General features: G+C 38.8%; 1 long non-coding RNA gene across 1 annotated transcript in view; it reads right to left on the bottom strand.

Annotated features, from left to right (window-relative positions):
• LOC132658469 (uncharacterized) overlaps positions 1–22,596 on the bottom strand; it is an 86,326-nt gene that overhangs the window by 59,804 nt on the left and 3,926 nt on the right. The gene's annotated exons all lie outside the window — the stretch shown is intronic.

Below are 22,596 nucleotides of genomic sequence, written 5' to 3'. Positions count from 1 at the left end.
GTCCAGAGACAGTACCCAGAACCTATTCTCCCTGGCTAATCTTGTACCAAACTTATCTCAGGATGTATGTCTTGGGAAAGGGTCCGTTGGAACTCTTACAACCATGAGGTATTCTTTTTATCTATTCTCAGCAGCTAGTTGAAACAGATACGAGGTCCTGCTTAAACTAGTGAGGTGGGTACACTTTCTACCCCATTCTGATGTCTATGTCAGAAGTTTTCTCTGTCCTGTCACTTTAACTAAAATTTTGCACACAAAGTTCTGAGTGACTGAGACCCATCTTTGGTTCTGAAGTTAAATGTTCTTCTTCAGAGACCATGAATCCAATGGCACCATTCACCATATGCTATCACATTGCTCCTCAGTAACTGGAACCCAGAGATTAGGGGCACTGTGGTCCTCTGCTACACTCCATAGAGCTTTGAAAAGTGTGGTAATATTACCATATGTTACCATTGGAATGAAAAATGAGTATTTTCATTCAAAGCATGTTAGATGCTTTGAATGCATCTAACACAATGATGTAGATAAGACATCAGACATTTTTTAAAACTAAGATTTCTTATTATTCATAGAAAAAATTACATTAACATCAAATTTATTAGTAGGAAAACTATATGATTTAGAAATGCATCCTGATACTTATGGGTTTAAATATCACAGATGAATTTTCACATTTAAGAATGTGAAAATGCTGTTCACAAAATTATAGACTAAAAATCATATGAGGAAAGAAATGTACTAGGTTATATTGACTATACCCTCAGCATGGGTTTTAAAGAAAATACTATGAATATTACCAGCTTGAAGCAAGTGCAGCTTGTTGCCTAGAAGAGAGTTAGCGATGTAAATACAATGAATATTTTTATAGTCTTTCCCCTTGAAACAACAGTTTTTTTAAAAGAATTATCATATAACAAGGAGTCACATTTTAAGGTCACAGATCCATTTGTAAAAACTGTAAATTTATATTTCTGTAGCTCATCTTGCTTTTGTGCTCCTGTGCCCATGACAGCAGCAGGCAAGGGATGGAGTACGGAGACGAATTTATAAATTGCCACATAAAAGTAATTCAGTCTCCTCCAAGTTAACATGTCCCTTTCAGTTAAATTTGTTCTAGTCCAAGTTAAAATTTCTCTCAGGGAAAAGTTCACCCTCATCTCCTCATCCTCTGTGGGCAGGGAAAGGATGTCAGCCAAGAAGGGGCTTTGGTCCATGTCATTCTATCCTCTAGGGGGGCTTCCCAGGTGTCACAGTGGCAAAGAATCTGCCCAATGCAGGAGATGCAGGGGTTCGATCCCTGGGTTGGGAAGATCCCCTGGAGGAGGAAATGGTAACTCACTTCGATATTCTTGCCTGGAAAATCCCATGGACAGAGGAGCTTGGCAGGCTACAGTCCAAGGGGTTGCAAAGAGTTAGAAGCAACTGAAGCAACCGAGCACACACAGCTGTCCTTTATCCTGAGGCTCTGGCCCTAGTCTGCAGCTGTTCTCTGGGGGTGAGGCCAGTCCTGCTTCTAGTCATCACACTGCACACAGTGCTGAAGACACTGGCTTTTATCACAGACTCCCTCAGTAAGATGCCTTCACTCTCCAGTGATAAGCGGAAGCAGGACCAGCCCCAGTCAAACATAGCACTTCTCAACAGGTTGCTCAAAAAATGGGAACAAGCTTCAGAACTCCTGTACTGGGCATTTTTCCTTCTTCTCAGAAATAAGTAATGCTCTGAAACACACCTACTTCATTTTCCAATGTGAATTCCCTTCAGGATACATTTAATTGGTACTTTTATGCCAAATGTGGTCACATATTTCATTTTGTTTCTCTGGTTGATATAATAAATGTGTGTAGAGCTCTCAGTTTAAAAGTTCTGCAGTGCTGGGAACAGTTCTCTCCATCCTGTATGCAACTTCACAAGACCCCACTCCAGAGAAGCTCTGAGACTAATCCTTTGCTGTTTATTCAAGTCCAAACTCTCATGAAAATTGAGGTTACAGAATTTGCTATCTATTATTTTACAGGTTACATACAATTTTATTTGTTCTCCTAGGTTCATATGTTTTGGGGAATGTAAAGAGATTTCAGTTATCGTAACTAGCTATGTTGCTCCATATGTTACCTGTTTAGGGGGAATTTGTTGAAACTTCCTTTTTACCTAATCCATGACCAAATTTGATAAATTTTCCATATGTTCTTGAAAAGACCATGACTTGCCTTTTTATTGAGCACAGGAGCCAACTTGTTAACTGTATTAGTAAAGTCATCTGAAGCTTACTAAATTTTCCTGTGCAGAAAAGTGTTAAAATAAACCATTAAGGGTATAGATTTGTTAAATATAATATATGTGAGTTTCCAAAACAAAATAATCTATTTGAAGAAACTTTTTAACTAAGAGCTCTACACACATTTATTATATTTATTAACCAGAGAAACAAAATAAAAATGTGATAGCACTTGGCATAAAAGTACCAATTAAATGTGTCCTGAAGGGAATTCATGTTGGGAAATGAAATCAATGTGACTTAAAGCATTGCTCATTAGCCAAAAAGGCCACCTTTGAAAACCATGGCTTAATAACAGTCCAAAATGGCCTAACCTTGATATCTGTGCATTACCAAAAGATTTTATCTAGCTGTCAATTCACCTAAAACGGCTACTGCTCCCAGGGCGTACCACGGTTATGCCATTTTAGTTCTGTGACTTCTGACAAAGTCTTATTTGAGTCCAGTAAATCTCAAGAAATCTTTTGGTACAAGATATAAACTTTCAAGACTTAAGAATGTCAAAGCAACTTTTGCCAGCTATTTCATAGAGTTCCAGGGAAATTGAACTTCAAGGGATTTTGTTGTTTTTGTTTTTCTAGGTTTGGGGTTTTTTTTTTTTTGGTTTTTGTTTTGATCATCAGGTTTTACTGATATGAACAGGGTAGCTGGCAATGGAAGACTATCAGCAGACAATTAGAGAGGCATATATTTTAAAGGTAATTTTTTCATCGTTTTCTCTGTAATAAAGGGCACAGCATTAAGACACTAAGATTTCAAGCAGGCCTTTCGGGGTCACTGCAACATGTAATTGGATGTCCTGATATTTGGTTGAGGAGTGGGTAGGCCCTAGTGTTTCCCTTTAATATTCTACTCTATCAATTCATAGACTATCATAGAGCTTGAAACTTAAATATTTTGTCCCTTTGCTAATGGTTCTGCTGTTACTCTGTGCAGATGGGAAATAAAACACTTCTTAAGTCATGGAAGACAAATTAGTTTTTCTCTAATGGATAAAGAGAATTTCAATACCTGACATACCATATAGAATAAAGGGCAGGCAGTTTTTTCTAAGGTGCACACATTTGCATTCTAGAGCCCTTTCTGACTAGTTTTCTTGAACTAACGAAGAGAAATAGGGCATTCAGTTACGCTTTTGAATTCACTCACTTTTAGACAGCATATGACTTCAAGAAGATAGCAGTAGGATCAAGAGTCCAGTGTTCTTGTCTAGACAAGGCCATTGGAGGTCATAAATCACGACTATGGGATTGCTCTAGTCGTCCATTCAAGTGGAGTCCAGCTCTCAAATGGCCTTGAAGCCACTCTGACAATCTTCTCAAAGAGGCCTCACTAGCAGAAATCAAAGTTTAAAGAGGGGGTAAAGTGTTTTTACGTCAGGAAGTCCCTATGTAAATTCCAAAAACAAAACTGGGATGAGAGTATATTTACCAATGTGGTTCAATAGCCAGCCTTAATTTCAAGAAGAGGATGTTTTATTATTAGCCAAGCCTATTTTTACCAGCAATGTTTTCACTGTTTTACAAACTAGGTGATGGGGTAGAAGTGAGATGTTAAGAAGAATATGTTAGCTAGAACTGGCTTGTTTTTCTGAGGGTCATACCTCCTGTGACAATAAAAGCCAATATCAGATGTAAATCTTCTCTATTATTTGAAAGATGTATTTTTCTTCTTTATCCACCAGAATGGGAAAGGATGGATGTTGCTCCAAAAGAGTTCCCTCTGGTGCTGTTACCTTAAGCTATTTCTTTACCTTCTTTAGATAGACTATGACCTGCCATAGCCCTTTAGGCTTCAAGTGTATACTTGGTGCTTCCTTGATGCCTGGGGGTAGAGAGGGTGACAAGAAGGAGTGACAGAATGAGTAAGTCTCACAGTCACAATATTTTCTGTTGCTTTTCCCTGAAATAAATGAGCCTTACTTTTGTTCAAATTTACTTTTTCCACATCTAGCTCAAGTTCAAACATTAGGTAGTCAGACTATAAAACTTAGCTATATATATATATATGTATATATATATGTATATATATATATATGGGGAAAGATAGTCTTTGTAAAGGGACATCAAATCTTTCTTTTTTTTAATTTTAATTGGAGGCTAATTACTTTACAATATTGTGGTGGTTTTTGCCATACATTCACATGAATCAGCCATGGGTTTACTTCTGTTCCCCATCCTGAACCCCCCTCCCACCTCCCTCCCTATCCCATACCTCAGGGTCATCCAGTACACCAGCCCTGAGCACCCTGTCTCATGCATCAAACCTAGACTGGCGGTCTATTTCACATGTGATAATATACATGTCCCAATGCTATTCTCTCAAATCATCCCACTCTTGCCTTCTCCCACAGAGTCCAAAAGTCTGTTTTTTTACATCTGTGTCTCTTTTGCTGTCTCACATATAGGGTCCAGCAATCCCACTGCTGGGCATACACACCGAGGAAACCAGAATTGAAAGAGACACGTGTACCCCAATGTTCTTCACAGCACTGTTTACAATAGCCAGGACATGGAAGCAACCTAGATGTCCATCAGCAGATGAATGAATAAGAAAGCTGTGGTACATATACACAATGGAATATTACTCAGCTATTAAAAAGAATGCATTTGAAACAGTTCTAATGAGGTGGATGAAACTGGAGCCTATTATACAGAGTGAAGTAAGTTAGAAAGAAACCAACCAATACAGTATACTAACACATATATATGGAATTTAGAAAGATGGGGACATAAAATCTTAGAGGTGAAATCGGAAATCTTATTCGAAACAGCACATTTTATTTTTTTTTAAATGGGATGCTTTTTTCTCACCTCTTGAGAGTTATAGAATGCCATTCGCCATGCCATTTCTCCTCCTATTGCTTACATTTTTATTGTCAGGTGAACTTGTAAATCAGGCAAAGCTATGGTTTTTCCAGTGGTCATGTATGGGTGTGAGAGCTGGACTATAAAGAAAGCTGAGTGCTGAAAAATTGATGCTTTTGAACTGTGGTGTTGGAGAAGACTCTTGAGAGTCCCTTGGACAGCAAGGAGATTCAAACAGTCTATCCTAAAGGAAATCAGTCCTGAATATTCATTGGAAGGACTGATGCTGGACCTGAAACTCCAATACTTCGGCCACCTAATTCGAAGAACTGACTCATTTGAAAAGAGCTTGATACTGGGAAAGAGTGAAGGCAGGAGGAGAAGGGGGTGACAGAGGATGAAATGGTTGGATGGCACCACCAACTCAATGGACATGAGTTTGAGCAAGCTTTGGGAGTTGGTGATGGACAGGGAAGCCTGGCATGCTGCAGGCCATGAGGTCACAGAGTCGGACACGACTGAGTGACTAAACTGAACTGAACGGAAATCAGACAAGATGAGAATGCTTATTATTTAAGCATAGGCCTGGTAAGCATCACTGGGTTGGTGGGAAGAAGTACCTATATATTGTGCTGATTCTAGATTTCTTTCCTTTAGAGTGTAAAATATGTTTTTTGCAATCACAAAATATGACTAACTACAAGCAGGTTCTGGAGCACCATATTCAAGAGATGTGCAGAAAGCAGCTTCATGGGGGAATGCTTCCTTCCCACTTAATAACCATTTCTGCTAATTTAAGGTTAATACAATTCACACAAGAAAAGAAACCAAAGTTTGGCTATGGATTCAACTGCTTTATCAGGGGAGGAGTTATCTGCTGTTGAAAGACCAAAAATGGAGCCTGGTAGCAGAGGGTGAATGAGACAGGTAAAATTCTGGAGTTCTAATCAGGACATGAATACTGAACTATAGATGATATAAATTCTCACCTACATTCTTTGAGAACAGAATCATAGATAAATCATTTTTGCACCTGCTTTAATGCCTCCCCCCAGGCGATTTTATCCATTCCCATGATTTTAAATGCCAGTGTATATTCTGCCAAGGAATGTATGGTGACTGTGCTTTAGTTGCTAACTAATGTCCAACTCTTTGTGACCCCATGGACTGTACCCCACCACGTGCCTCTGTCCATGGGATTTTCCAGGCAGGAATACTGGAGTTGGTTGCCATTTTCTTCTCCAGGGGATATTCACAACCCAAGGATCGAACCCACATCTGTTGCATCGTCTGCTTAGAAGGCTGATTCTTTACTACTGAGCCACCTGGGAAGCCCCAAGGGCTGTATATTGACATTTAAATGCTTTATTTCCAAATCTGCATATGTAGGCTACCCACTTTGCTGAGTTCCATGCTAGTGTGTCTAAGTGGCTGATCAGCATATTTACTAGGACTCTCAAAACTAACATGTTCAAAACACAATCCTTGATTTCCCCCCCTGAAAACCTGCTCCACACAGCAATTTCCATTCCTGTACATAAAGTGAAAAGTAAAGTTATTCAGTCGTGCTCTTTGTGACCCATGGACTGTAGCCTGCCAGGCTCCTCCATCCATGGGATTCTCCAGACAAGAATACTGAAGTGGGTTGCCATTTCCTTCCCCTCCTGTACATAAACCAGCACCCAATTTACTGAAACCCCAGATACAGATGTCAGCCTCATTCGGCCTTCTCTCTTGTATCATCGTCCACTCATTCAGTTCATCAGCAAATTCTGCTGGCTGGATCTACAAATAGTACTCTGGCCCACCCACTGTTCCCCACATCCATTACCACCACCTGCACCCAGCCATCATGACTCGCCTCTTCCACTGCAGCAGCATAACTGGTCCCCCACTTTCACTTTTGACCTGCCAAAAACTGTTTCAAACATTGACTTAAAGAGTAAACTGAATAATATTACTGCACTTCTTTGTCATTACAAACAGGAAAAAAAAAAAAACCTCATCACCCTCATCTAGAAACCCTTACCTAATCTAGCCTGGACCAATTCTCAGGAAGTGAGACCACCAGGTGGGACTGACAGCACGATCTGTGGTGGGGAAGCCAACCTAGCTTTTAAAACTGTTTACAGACCTTCAGTGAGAGGGAATGTGCTGAGGGAAAGGCGGTGTGTAACTCATTCCCAGATACTTTTATAAGGATAGGAGATTTTTCATTTATAGTACAATCAACTTGAGAGGAAAGAAATTCTTAAATTAATTCTAACTTAATGCAAAAAATCTAAGCAGCTGAATTGTAATTCTTCTCTGGCTCTGAGCATAGGGTCATGATGGGGATCTACCTGGAACTATCCTGCAACCCAACAGCATAAACCCCCACCTTCCTTCATTTCAGAATGTTACCTCTGACTTGTGACCACTTTATCCTAAAACTGCCTTCCTACAAAGAATTTGTGAGAAGATCTGCCTTAGCATTTCATTTCTCTGTAGTGTCCCCATCACCACCATAAATCAGTTTGTATTTTGCTGAAAGTTTGCCAAGGCATCATCCAGGGAGCTCTTACTAATATTAGCTGTAAATCCTCCTGCTCTTAATCAAATTCTCAGATGCTTTATTGCCTGAACTATATACTGCATGTAGCCTAAAACATTCAAGTTTTTAACCAAACCCAGACCAATAGTGGAAAATTTTAGAATATGGCTGTGATGTGCATTCATTCATAGCTGTTACAGTGCTGCTTCTGAGAAGTTTCAATGGTGGTGTGAGTTTCTCAAGGGTTGCAATACTCTCTCCTCTGAAGTAATCTGAAACATCACTAATGAGTAACTTGCAAGAGTATAAGTCACAGCAACCATCATTCTTAAAGAATATATTAGTCCACCAGGGCTCTATAACAAAATTCCACAGACTGCATGACTTAAACAACAGAAATCTCTTTTCTCACAGTTCTGAAAGCTAGAAGTCTGAGGCCAGGTGTTAGCCAGATTGTTTTTTGGAATGGCATCTCTTTATGAGTATTTGTTGGAAGGACTTTTGCTGAAGCTGTCAGGGATCAAGACCATCCCCATGGAAAAGAAATGCAAAAAAGTAAAATGGCTGTCTGGGGAGGCCTTACAAATAGCTGTGAAAAGAAGAGAAGCAAAAAGAAAAGGAGAAAAGGAAAGATATAAGCATCTGAATGCAGAGTTCCAAAGAATGGCAAGGAGAGACAAGAAAGCCTTCCTCAGCGATCAAAGCAAAGAAATAGAGGAAAACAACAGAATGAGAGAGACTGGAGATCTCTTCAAGAAAATTAGAGCTACCAAGGGAACATTTCATGTAAAGATGGGGTCAATAAAAGACAGATATGGTCTAGACCTAAGAGAAGCAGACGATATTAAGAAGAGGTGGCAAGAATACACAGAAGAACTGTACAAAGCAATCCCACTGCTGGGCATACACACTGAGGAAACCAGAAGTGAAGAGACACGTGTACCCCAATGTTTATCGCAGCACTGTTTATAATAGCCAGGACATGGAAGCAACCGAGATGTCCATCAGCAGACAAATGGATAAGAAAGCTGTGGTACATATAGACAATGGAGTATTATGTAGCCATTAAAAATAATACATTTGAATCAGTTCTAATGAGGTGGATGAAACTGGAGCCGATTATACAGAGTGAAGTAAGCCAGAAAGAAAAACACCAATACAGTAAACTGATACATATATATGGAATTTAGAAAGATGGTAATGATAACCCTGTATGCGAGACAGCAAAAGAGACAAAGATGTATAGAACAGACATTTGGACTCTGTGGGAGAGGGAGAAGGTGGGATGATTTGGGAGAATGGCATTGAAATGTATACTAGCATGTAAAAAATGAATTGCCAGTCTAGGTTCAATACAGGATACAGGATGGTTGGGGCTGGTGCACTGGGATGACCCAGAGAGATGATATGGGGAGGGAGGTGAGAAGGGGGTTCAGGATTAGGAACTCATGTACACCTATGGTGGATTCATGTCGATGTATGGCAAAATCAATACAGTATTGTAAACTAAAAAAAAAAAAAAAAAAGAATTAATTAAAAAAAAAAAAAAGATCTTCACGACCAAGATAATCATGATAGTGTGATCACTCACATAGAGCCAGACATCCTGGAATGTGAAGTCAAGTGGGCCTTAGAAAGCATCACTATGAACAAAGCTAGTGGAGGTGATGGAATTCCAGTTGAGCTATTTCAAATCTTGGAAGATGATGCTGTGAAAGTGCTGCACTCAATACATCAGCAAATTTAGAAAACTCAGCAGTGGTCACAGGACTGGAAAAGGTTAGTTTTCATTCCAATCCCAAAGGAAGGCAATGCCAAAGAATGCTCAAACTACCACACGATTGCACTCATCTCACACACTAGTAAAGTAATGCTCAAAATTCTCCAAGCCAGGCTTCAGCAATACGTGAACTGTGAACTTCCAGATGATCAAGCTGGTTTTAGAAAAGGCAGAGGAATCAGAGATCAAATTGCCAAAATCCACTGGATCATGGAAAAAGCAAGAGAGTTCCAGAAAACATCTATTTCTGCTTTATTGACTATGCTAAAGCCTTTGACTGTGTGGATCACAAGAAACTGTGGAAAATTCTGAAAGAGAGTTGGAAGAATTCTGAAGAGTTGGAATACAAGACCACCTGACCTGCCTCTTGAGAAACCTACATGCAGGTCAGGAAGCAACAGTTAGAACTAAACATGGAACAACAGATTGGTTCCAAATAGGAAAAGGAGTACGTCAAGGCTGTATATTGTCACCCTGCTTATTTAACATCTATGCAGAGTACATCATGAGAAACGCTGGACTGGAAGAAACACAAGCTGGAATCAAGATTGCTGGGAGAAATAACAATAACCTCAGATATGCAGATGACACCACCCTTATGGCAGAAAAATTGATGCTTTTGAACTGTGGTGTTGGAGAAGACTCTTGAGAGTCCCTTGGACTGCAAAGAGATCCAACCAGTCCATTCTGAAGATCAGCCCTGGGATTTCTTTGGAAGGAATGATGCTAAAGCTGAAACTCCAGTACTTTGGCCACCTCATGCGAAGAGTTGACTCATTGGAAAAGACTCTGATGCTGGGAGGGTTTGGGGGCAGGAGGAAAAGGGGATGACAGAGGATGAGATGGCTGGATGGCATCACTGACTCTATGGACATGAGTTTGTGTGAACTCCGGGAATTGGTGATAGACAAGGAGGCCTGGCGTGCTGCAATTCATGGGGGCGCAAAGAATCAGACGTGACTGAACGACTGAACTGAACTGAAAGCTCCAATACTTTGGCCACCTGATGCAGAGATCTGACTCACTGGAAAAGACCCTGATGCTGGGAAAGGTTGAAGGCAAAAGGAGGAGGGGGCAGCAGAGCATGAGATGGTTAGCTTGTAGCACCAACTCAATGGACATGAATTTGAACAGACTCCAGGTGATAGTGAAGGACAGGGATGTCTGGCATGCTGCAGTTCATGGGGTCACAAAGAGTTGGACACAACTTAGCAATTGAACAATAACTGTCTCTTTCTGCTTTGCAAACAGTATCTTCTCTCTGTATCCTCAGTGGCCCATCCTCTGTGCACCTCCAGATAGATATAATCTCTGATTCTCTTCCTCTTATAAGAACCCTAGTCCTAGTGAGTTAGGGGCCCCACTCATATTATCTCATTTAAACTTAATTACTTACACTGGGTACACATATGTTGACACATGAATTAGAAGGGGGGGGGACAATTTAGTCCTTAAAAAAAGATATTAGCAGTATTAAGAGAGGTGTCTTAACAGAAATGTCTAGTTAATCCCAAATAATCCAACACAGCTGAACTATAAACTAAAAATGGTGTCACAAATGTGGGGGTCATGGAAACTGAGCTGAACTCAGTTCAGTTCAGTCACTCAATCATGTCCAACTTTTTGCAACCCCGTGGACTGCAGCATACCAGGCTTCCCTGTCCATCACCGACTCCCAAAACTTGCTCAAAGTCATGTCCATCCAGTCGGTAATGCCATCCAACCAGCTCATCCTGTCATCCCCTTCTCTTTCTGCCTTCAATCTTTCCCAGCATCAGGGTCTTTCCAATGAGTCAGTTCTTCATAACAGTTGGCCAAAGTATTGGAGTTTCACCTTCAGCATCTGTCCTTCCAATGAATATTCAGGACTGGACTATATGGACAGAATTGTAAACCTAGTTGATGCCAGTCTAAACAAAACACATCAAAATTTCAGCTTTAAACAAAAGAATATGTTCTATTTTTACTGCTAAAATGAAGTCTGATTATAAAGTAGGTCCAAAATTAAGTACATAAGGATGTAGATTTTTACTTTTTCCTTTTCTTCGGAGATAAGAGGGTCTGTAAGAATAATTTACTAAATAGCACTCCAGTATCTTACTAACTAAAGAGTGACTCAGGCCATGCATTTACATTCACAGAACTCCTAGATGTCTCATAAGTCAACATATCACATAAACAACACTGTTCTTGTCCTGAATTAGGTAGGTGGAACATTGACAAAGTTCAAATTGCTAGAATACATGCTTTATAACCTGTGCTTCACTTTGAGTATCTTCAGCAAGCGATGCTAGCTGGAAACTCTTTTTCCTTTGTTGATTCTGTGGTATAACCTAACTGTTCAACCATACTAGTAACTCTAACAATATCCAAAACTATCTCATCAAATTTATGAGATCACTAGACCTTTGCAAGCCTTATCTCTTTTAACTGAAGTCAAATAGCTGTTTCTTCAACACTAAGAGTTGCCCACGTAAAGTCTGTGACCTAATTTGCTTAGTTAATGAGAACAGTATGTCACAGTAGATGGAATTTATCTGAAAATAAAAGCAGCAAATATAACTGAGCTCTCTTTCCTGAGAGGGTTTCTCTGAAACACACTTCGGACACCACTGATTGAAAAGGAGATAGTTTAGTTTTCACTAACACTTCCGGCATGTGTGTTCTTACGTGCATAAACAATGAGACCAATATATAGAGTTAGTCATAATCGAGACTGTTTACTTGTTGTTTAATTCCACTCTTACATCCAAGTTAATGTTATAGCTGAAAACCGGCATATCTAAAGATGGCTACTAAAATAACCCAGGCTTCAGATAAGAACTTGGAGCTAAGGAAGGTATAGAGTATTTTGCTTATTAAGATCGAATATTAAGACTTTCACAAAGCTATACTAAGCCAAGTTATTTTTCAGCTGGAGGCTTATTGAGCTTCCCTGGAGTATTCTATAAGTAAAATAAGGCCTCAAGTGTCTATGAAATCATGAACCTTTTCACACATTAATTTGCAGGAGGATAAATAAATTCCTAAATCTAAATCTAGGTTCTTTTGCTGTCTCTGAAATGCAGTGCCAGCTTTACTTCCTAGCAGATCATTTCACCAGCCACTGTCAACAAATACTGTGGCCTTTTATGTGCCAAACACTGCTCTGGCTGTTGCAGCTGACAGCCTGGAGGAACAGATGATAAATAAGTGAAAAGGAAGACTAAATTCCAGATGGTGATTTTATTCAATGAAAGAATCAAGGAGAATAATGAGTTCAAGAGTGATGGGGAATAAGGACCATACTATAAATAGGGTGGTCAGGAATGCCCTCTCCGAACATGACACTTAAGGGGTAAACTGAAGGGGAAGGAATCATTCAGGTGAAGACATAATCAAGGGTATTTCTAAGCTGTTGAAAAGCCCTGAAGTGAATACAAATACGGTGTTCCCTTTTTTTTTAATTGGAGGATAATTGCTTTACAATGTTGTGTTGGTTTCTGCTGTACAGCAACACGAATCAGTTATAACTATATATATATATATATATATATCCCCTCCTCAGTGAGCCTCCCTTCCACCCCCCCACCAACCCACCCCTCTATGTCATCGCAGAGTACCGGCTGTTGTATAACAGCTTCCCACTAGCCATCTATTTCACACAGGGTAGTGTATGTATGTCAATGCTACTCTCTCAATTCGTCCCACTCTGTCCTTCCATCACTGTGTCCATAAATTTTCTCTACATCTGCATCTCCATTACTTCCCTGAAAATAGGTTTATCGGTACTATTTTTCTAGATTCCTTATAGATGTATTAATATGCAATATTTGTTTTTCTCTGTCTGACTTATTTCGCTCCGTATGAGAGGATCTAGGTTCATCCACCTCCCTACAACGATTCAGATTCATTTCTTTTTATGGCTGAGTCCTATTGCATTGTATGCATACGTACCACAACTTCTTTATCCATTCATCTGTTGATGGACATCTACGTTGCTTCCTTGTCCTGGCTATTGTAAACAGTGCTGCTGTGAACACTGGAGTACATGTGACTTTTTGAATTGTGGTTTTCTCAGACATACATGGTGTTCTTGGGGAACATCGAGGAGGCCCATGTGGCTCAGAGTACAAAGCAAAAGTGGTAGGAATGGAGCTGATGTCAGGGAGTTAATCTGCCAACAACTGGCCCGCTCCTAATGCCTAAGGGTAGAAAGGATGCTACAGAAGAATATGTATAATTTCCTATCTAGGAACACAGAGAACCAAAACCAGAACTTAAAGGGCAGTGGAGGAACAGAATGACTTCCTCTGTGCTCCCCTAATATTGCAATTTTTTTCTTTTCACAGCAAACTTTTTCTTCTTAAGCAAGGGCCAAAGGCCACATGGTAAATGGTAAATATTTTTGGCTTTGTGGACAATAAAGTCTCTGTTGCAACTATCCAACAATGCTTTTAAAGAATAAAGTTAGCCAAAGATGATACATAAATGAAGAAAGTGACTGTGCTTCAATAAATTATAGTTACAAAAACAGGTAGTGGGCCAGATTTGGCCTGGAGGCCGCCTCTAGAGTCTCTAAAGAATTTCCCATCTGTGCAGCTCATATCTACATCAAAAATATGATCATTCTAACATAATGTCTCTTTAAAAATACTAGGATACTTTTATTGTCCAGTGTTAACTGGAAAAGAAATACTTTATGAAAGATTTGGGTTCCAAATATTTAATAGTTAAATTAATTTGCACATCCTCAACTGATAAATGGTATCAAGAAGGCCCCCTACACTGTGCTTTCATTATCTCACTTTGCCCATCATTCATACAGATTGCTTCTGGGTCATTTCATCCTCCACTTCAAAATAACTCTTGATACTAGGCAATCGGCCATTAATGCAGCACATATATCTTCCTGAAGTCTAGATGAAGAATTTAATGAACTTACAGGACACAAAATAATCACCAGTAGAATACATTTTTCCTAAATATGTTATTACCAGCAACTTAATGGTAGTATATTTCCATATATGCTACATATTGGGGGGTATTCTACTAGATTCTATGGTAGAATACAAAAAGAACTAGAAAATTCATCATTGTTATGTTATCATATCCCATTACACTCCAAACCTGATTTAAAAGCAGCCAGGAATCAACACTGGGTAAGCAATTGTATGTCATATCCTAACAACTTGCTATATTTTATAATTCCCATTACACAGATGCTAACATCAAAGCTGACTGAGATTACATTAAATATTACACAGAAGCAGTAGCAGGATTGAAAGTCACATTTGTTAGACTTCAGTCCATTACACCCCAATGTGCTCAGAATATGAAGAAACTCTTCATGAGAAACTTGGATGAATTTATTTCTGCTGAAATGAAGCTGACTCAGGTTTTGAAAGAAAACTAAGAGACCAAAATGACTCATCATAAATCTACTCTGTCTAGGGAACCCTATTCTGATAAAAGTATAATCATTCAAAGCATTTTGGATTTTTTTTTCTTTTGTATACAAACAAAATGGTAAGTAAGACACACACTGAAAAGCCAGTTTTACTCTTTCACAAGCTTAATTTTCCCCTGTTTAAATGCAATATAAATAAATTTAAAGTAATATAATTCAAACTGAACATACAATTTTTCCCTGATACTTCTCTCTAAATTATTTATAGCTATTTCCACATACATAATCCACAATGAGGGGACAAAAAATCATCAATATTCAGTATACTCAAAAGAAAAAGGTGCAGGCCTGGTAAGTACAAGAGCTCAGAAAATAACTCAAACAATAACAGTATTAATGAAATAACTTAGCATTCTAAGATGACTGATTTAAAGGAAGATATTTATTTAGAGGTAAAAGTTCTGGTATATCTTGCTTTTTTAAAATATGTTTTCTGCATCAATGTTAGAAGCATAGCAAGCATGTTAGAAGCAAACATTTAGAAAATATGTTTAGACTGTGCCAAGTATTAATACTTTTTAGTGATTTCATGACTTTGGTAGAAAGTTAAATTCATTTTAAAAACACTATCTCCAAAATCTGATGAGGGAACATTTCATGAAAAGATGGGCACAATAAAGAACAGAAACGGTATGGACATAACAGAAGCAGAAGATACTAAGAAAAGGTGGCAAGAATACACAGAACCATACAAAAAAGATCTTAATGACCCAGATAACCATGGTGTAGAGCCAGACATCCTGGAGTGTGAAGTCAAGTGGCCCTTAGGAAGCATCACTACAAACAAAGCTAGTGGAGGTGATGGAATTCCAGTTGAGCTATTTCAGATCTTAAGAGATGATGCTGTGAAAGTGCTGCACTCAATATTCCAGCACATTTGAAAAACTCAGCAGTGGCCACAGGACTGGAAAAGGTCAGTTTTCATTCCAATCCCAAAGAAAGGCAATGCCAAAGAATGCTCAAACTACCGCACAACTGCACTCATCTCACATGCTAGCAAAGTAATGCCCAAATTCTCCAAGCTAGGCTTCAACAGTATGTGAACTGAGAACTTCCAGATGTTCAAGCTGAGTTTAGAAAAGACAGAGGAACCAGAGATAAAATTGCCGATATCCGTTGGATCATAGAATAAGCAAGAGAATTCCAGAAGAACATCTACTTCTGCTTCATTGACTATGCTAAAGCCTTTGACTGCGTGAATCACAACAAACTGTGGGAAATTCTTCAAGAGATGGGAATACCAGACCACCTGACCTGCCTCCTGAGAAATTTGTATGCAGGTCAAGAAGCAATGGTTAGAATGAGACATGGAACAACGGACTGGTTCCAATTGGGAAAGGAGTATGTCAAGGCTGTATATTGTCCCTGCTTATTTAATTCATATGCAGAGTACATCATTTGAAATGCCAGGTGAATGAAGCACAAGCTGGAATTAAGATTGAAGAGAGAAATATCAATAATTCCAGATATGCAGATGACACTACCCTTATGGCAGAAAGTCAAGAGGAACTAAAAAACCTCTTGATGAAAGTGAAAAAGGAGAGTGAAAAAGCTGGTTTAAAACTCAACATTCAAAAACTAAGATCATGGAATCTGGTCCCATCACTTCATGACAAAGAGATGGGGAAACAATGGAAACAATGACAGACTTTATTTTCTTGGGCTCCAAAATCACTGCAGATGGTGACTGCAGCCATGAAATTAAAAGACGCTTGCTCCTTGGAAGAAAAGCTACGGCCAACCTAGACAACATATTAAAAAACAGAGACATTACTAAAGTCTGTCTAGTCAAAGCTATGGTTTTTCCAGTAGTCATGTATGGATGTGAGAGCTGGACCATAAAGAAAGCACCAGGGAATTGATGCTTTTGAACTGTGGTGTTGGAGAAGACTCTTGAGAGTCTCTTGGACTGCTTGGAGATTAAACCAGTCAATCGTAAAGGAAATCAGTCCCGAATATTCATTGGAAGGACTGATGCTGAAGCTGAAACTCCAATACTTTGGCCACCTGATTCGAAGAACTGACTCATTGGAAAAGACCCTGATGCTGGGAAAGATTGAAAGCAGGGGGAGAAGGGGATGACAGAGGATGAGCTGGTTGGATAGCATCACTGACGTGATGGACATGAGTTTGAGCAAGGTCCAGGAGTTAGTGAAGGACAGGGAATCCTGGCAAGCTGCAGTGCTTAGGGTCAGAAAGAGCTGGACACAACTGAGTGACTGCACAATTATAAAGATGATAGGGGGAAGGTGGAGAAAAAGAGAAAGAAAGAGAGCCAAGAGTTAATCTTCAGTATAACAAGTACTATCCTGAATTTTGCCTCTGAAACATGTGCTTTTACACCTAATCTTTTTACCTGAGTAATTTTTTATTAATTCTGTGTTGAAGTTATATTATTTCCAATATGTTGATTAAGGGATATATTAAAAGTAATTTTGTCTGTTTTTCTTTACTTGTTGATTACCAGAAATTTTCGAAATTCATTCACAACTGATCATAGATTTTTTTCCTACCTAGTCCACAGATAACTTCACAATTATTCTCAACCACCTCAACTTCACCATTACCAGCTTAAAGTTGGCACTAAAACCAAGCTCGTTTCCTATTGCAGGAGATGGTACGTGGTCATCACTGACTCTAGAGAAGAAATGGAGAAGAAATCCCCAGGTAATTCGGTTTATTGGTTTGTACTCCCTCTGCCACCACATGTGAATCAATTCAGAGAGACACTGCAAAACATCCTATTCTTAGAGGAAGGGCAGGGCCCAGCACCAGTGCTCATTGAGTGGTTATGACATTTAGAAAGCAGAAAAACTCTTTTGAACTAAACATCATTTCTTTTGCATTTGAGAGCAAAATGAAGTGCACAGAGGTTAAGGAATTTGTCTTAAGTCCCAGAACTGGTGACTGCTCAACTAAATACTCTAAGTGGTTCCAATTTGCAAGTAGGAAAGCCATTGTCCTGAATTTTATTGTTGTGTTTACATTTTCTCTTGGTTTGTTTCCTATTTACAATGTGTACTATAATAGCAGCTGTAAATAGTGATAATGTTTTCAAATGTTATGACTCCAATTTCTGTCTCTTTTTTTAAATTGCACTGGCTGGTGTCTCTGAAGAGAGTGGGCAGTGCTAGTTAGGGAAATTTTTGCTTGTTTCAAGAGTCTATGGGAAAAACAATTCTCACTTCTCCAACAAGATTCATGTTAACTTTGGGGGTGAGCCAAAGACATTTTTATTAAGTTAAGAATATTTTATTTAGACTTTTAAGCATGTACATTGACTTCCTTAACAGTTTTATTAAGATACAATTCATATACCATTCAATTCAACGGCTTTTAGTATATTCACAGAACTGTACACCATTACTACAATCTCATTTTAGAATCTAACATTCATCACCCCCAAAAAGAACCTCCAGACACATTTGGTATCACTCTCTATCCCAGGCTACTCCCCCATCCTAGGCAATCACTATAATCTACTTTCATTTATTTGCCTGTTCTGGATATTTCCTATAAACAGAATCATGCAATACCTGGTCTTTGGTAAATGACTTAGTTTTAATTTTTCTATTGCTTTTTCAAAACACTTGGAGACTGATTATAAGATTCATCTTAGGTCTCTTACTATGATGAAGTATACTGATATAGTTTTTTTCATTAGAACCATCCTCACATTCTAGGAATGACCTCTGTGTACTGACTACTGGTTTCTCTCTGTTAGTAATATGTTTAGAACTTTTATGCCAATATTGAGTTGTATATTGTCTTTTGTGCTAGTCTTGTTGGACTTTTGTAATGATATTATGCCTAGTGTTTCATAGGAGGATTTAGAAGCATTTCTTTGTCATTTGGCTCTGGAGCAATTTAAATAGCATTAGATTTTTCCCGTGTGTAATTGTCTAGACAGAGTCCTTTATAGAGCATCAACTCTTTGACAAATTATTCCTCCTATGTTAATCATCCTTTTGAATTTTCTCCCTTTTCGGGAATCTTTTTTGGTAAATTTAATCCTCCTAGAAAACTATCCATTTCAAGATTTTTCAAATGTATTTCCATGGGGTTTAGAAAATTAGCCTTCTATGATTCATTTCATCTGCCACTGAGAGTATTTTCTCTCTCATTTCTTACTTAGTATATTTGTCCTTTCTTCCTTTTTTCTTGCCTAGTTAACTGACATTTATTTCATATCATTTCTTGTTCAAAACCCAGCTTCTCAATATATATACAGCTTTGCCACTTTTTAATTGTTTATTGGTTTCTACTTTACCTTATTAATTTTGTATTTCTATTTTCTTTTCTGTCTTTTTCTAACTCCTTTAGTTACCTGTTCAATTCATTTATTATTGTGCTTTCCTATGCATTAATATAAGTACATAATGATTTATCCTCTGACCTTGCTTTCACTCATGTGAAAGCATAACCCTCTGTGCTATTATGGAGTGTTTTCATTAGCAATATACTTTGCTAATTCATATTTATTAATTATTTAAGAGAAAATATCTAAATTTCTATATACTGGGACTTCAATTATCTAATTTTACTGTTTTATGTTATAGGATCTATATCACACAATTTTGTCTATGCGATTTTATTTTACTATAATTATTGAAGCTTCCTGTGTGGTGTATGATATGGTCATTTCTTGTGACTATCCCGTTGGTAGTTAAAAAGAAGACATATTGTCTTTTTTAAGGTACAAATTTTAATATATATCAAATAAATCTAACAAGTATATCTTGTCCTTATATTTTTCATATCCTTGGTTATTTTTGCCTACTTTATTTGTTGTCCCCTTGACTTTGTTATGAACTGAAAAAAGGTGAGTTAAAATCTTTTATGACTACTGTGTTTCTATTTCTCCTTATCATTTCCCTAACATTTCCTTTATGAATGCTGTCTATATTATCTAGTGTCTATTATTCATAACTGGCTTCCCATGTCACTCAATGGTAAAGAATCCACCTGCCAATGCAAGAGATGCAAGTTTAATCCCTGGGTTGGGAAGATCCCCAGGGGGAGGAAATGGCAACCCACCCCAGCATTCTCGCCTGGAGAACTCCATGGACAGAGGCGCCTGGTGGGCTACAGTCCATGGGGTCGCAAAAGAGTTGGACACAACTGAGTGACTAAACTACAACAACAACAGTTTGTTAACTATTACCTATTTACTAGAAACTGTGTCCATTAGTAGTATTGGTACCTTTTTTAGTGTGTTTCTTTTTTGCCTTAAGTTATATTTCAATAAACCCAATTCTCACTGTTAGCCCTTCTACCAAAATTTTCTCATCACTTAGAAAACTGAAGTTCATCCCCTCATAATCTCTTCTACAAAAGCTCATAAGAACAATATTCCCTGAGTATAGTTAGAAGCAGCAAAGGATGGACACAGGAGTATCAGTGAGTTCCAGTCTGTCTTGCTTTTCCAGTTCAAGTCTAGCTTTTCCTGACTACCAGCCATGCAGACTAATAGCAAGCCCAGGCCAAAAATACAGAAGCAGAAGCGATGAGGGGCCAATAATCCTCCACTAACTTTGGCACTAACCCTCTTCATGGCCCCACTTCAGGAGCTGAATATGGTTGCTTACACATCCACCACCACATACATTCAGTATCAAAATATATAGATTCTGTCATTGAATTTGCTGATTTTTCTTCTCTCTTCATTTCCATGACCACTACCTTGCCTTGTTATATATTTCATCAAAAATATTACAACTTCCCTGCCTCTGGTCTAACTTTTCTTTCTAGAACAAATTTTACACAACTGTTACAGAGCTCTTTATTGAATATGAATCTGATAATACCCAAACTTTTCCTCAAAACCCTTCAGTCAGATTCCATGGCCACTGGAGAAAATAAGTGCATCTCTGAATGACATAAGATTCCCACTGTGACTTGGTGTCTCCCCAGCCATGTATCCAATGTGGCCTCTCACATCACTGAAACACACACTGCTCCTTTCACCTGGATTTTTACCTGCCTAAAATGTCATCTCTCTGCCTGGATGTCCTTCTACATTCTCTCTCTTTGCTTACAAATTTCTACTCTTCCTTAAAGCATCTTTTGAAATATTACCTTCTCTATAAACCCCAACTATGGTGCTGGAGAAGACTTTTGGGAGTCCCATGGAAAACAAGGATATCAAACCAGTCAATCCTAAAGGAAATCAACCCTGAATACTCATGGGAAGGACTGGTGCTGCAGCTGAAGCTCTGATAATTTGGCCTCCTGATACGAAGAGCAGATTCATTGGAGAAGACCCTGGGGCTGGGAAAGACTGAAGGCAGGAGGAGAAGGGGATGACAGTGGATGAGATGGTTGGATGGCATCACCAACTCGATGGACATGAATCAGAGCAAACTCTGTGAGATAGTGAAGGACAGGGAAGTCTGGCGTGCTGCAGTCTGTGGAGTTGCAAAGAGTTGGACACAACTTAGGAACTGAACAACAGCAAATAAACCCCAACACAGATCTAGAAGCTGCTTTTCCTGTGTCCCACTACAACTGCATCCCAAGTTCCCATGCTTCGGGCTGGTGCACGGGGATGACCCAGAGGGATGTTGTGGGGAGGGAGGTGGGAGGGGGGTTCATGCTCGGGAACGCATGTACACCTGTGGTGGATTCATGTCAATGCATGGCAAGACCAATACAGTATTATAAAGTAAAATAAACTAAAAATAAAAAGTTAAAAAAAAAAAACTGCATCTACATTAGACTGTGAGAGACAATGTACTTCATTGTTTGAGTCAAGATTTAAAAGAAAATGAAGTATAAGCCTGCATCTTCCTTCCCTAAATTAGAGACAGAAAATCAAGAACCCAGGAGATTTTACAAAGCAGTGGTCTTTGAAGTGAATTTCTTTACCAAATAAAATTCAAACAGGGGAAAATTCACTAGCTGAGAGCTAAATGATAACTTTTTTTAACTGTATTGCTGTTTACTACCCTAGCTTGTCAAAGTCCCAGAGGCTCTAGAGGTAATAAACAGGTGTTGCTGTCCTCCCATCTTTTCAAAGAGCACCGGTCCTGTCCTCACCTCGTGCAGCTGGATTCTGCATACCAAACCCCATAGGTGGAGCACAGTGCCCACCCACATGAGCCAATCTACCATTCTATGGTAATATGCTCTTTGCACAAAACTTTGTACAAAGGAATAGGATTGAGGTTCAGTGACTAAGAAAAGGCTTTGAAGTGCAAGGGATTAAGAATTAATCTTGGTAGCTGCTAGGGATCATTTGTAAATAGATCTCTGCAACTTGGAAATCATTTTCTGAAATGAGCAGTTGTGTAGCAAATTTGGATTCACCTGGTCCTCATAACACACTCCCTCTCATATGCTACCACTGACTTCAAGTCTTTCCTTGCAACAAACAGAGTTCCTAAGTGTTTCACTCCAACCCCAGGTGGAGATTTCCATGTAAAGCAAATATAATGTGATCATAGAAAGAAATCTATCATAGAAATTTGCCAGCTTGAGTGCTTCGAGCAGAGAGTTTTTGAAAACCAATACAAAAAAAGAGAAAACCCAATAGGACCCAAATATACATTCTGAACACAGAAATGAAAGTGAGGGGTACCTCCAGGGAAATGATGTGAGTTCCCATCCATTCTTTTCAATGACTCAATAGAAGTTAATTGGTCGTTTTTTTTTAATGCAAGTAAATAGACTGATGACTAAACTGAGCACTGAAGAACTGATGCTTTCAAACTGTGGTACTGGAGAAGATTCTTGAGAGTCCCTTGG

The sequence above is a fragment of the Ovis aries genome, chromosome 23, assembly GCF_016772045.2.
Source record: "Ovis aries strain OAR_USU_Benz2616 breed Rambouillet chromosome 23, ARS-UI_Ramb_v3.0, whole genome shotgun sequence".
NCBI lineage: Eukaryota > Metazoa > Chordata > Mammalia > Artiodactyla > Bovidae > Ovis > Ovis aries.
This window is presented reverse-complemented; position numbering and strand designations above follow the sequence as displayed.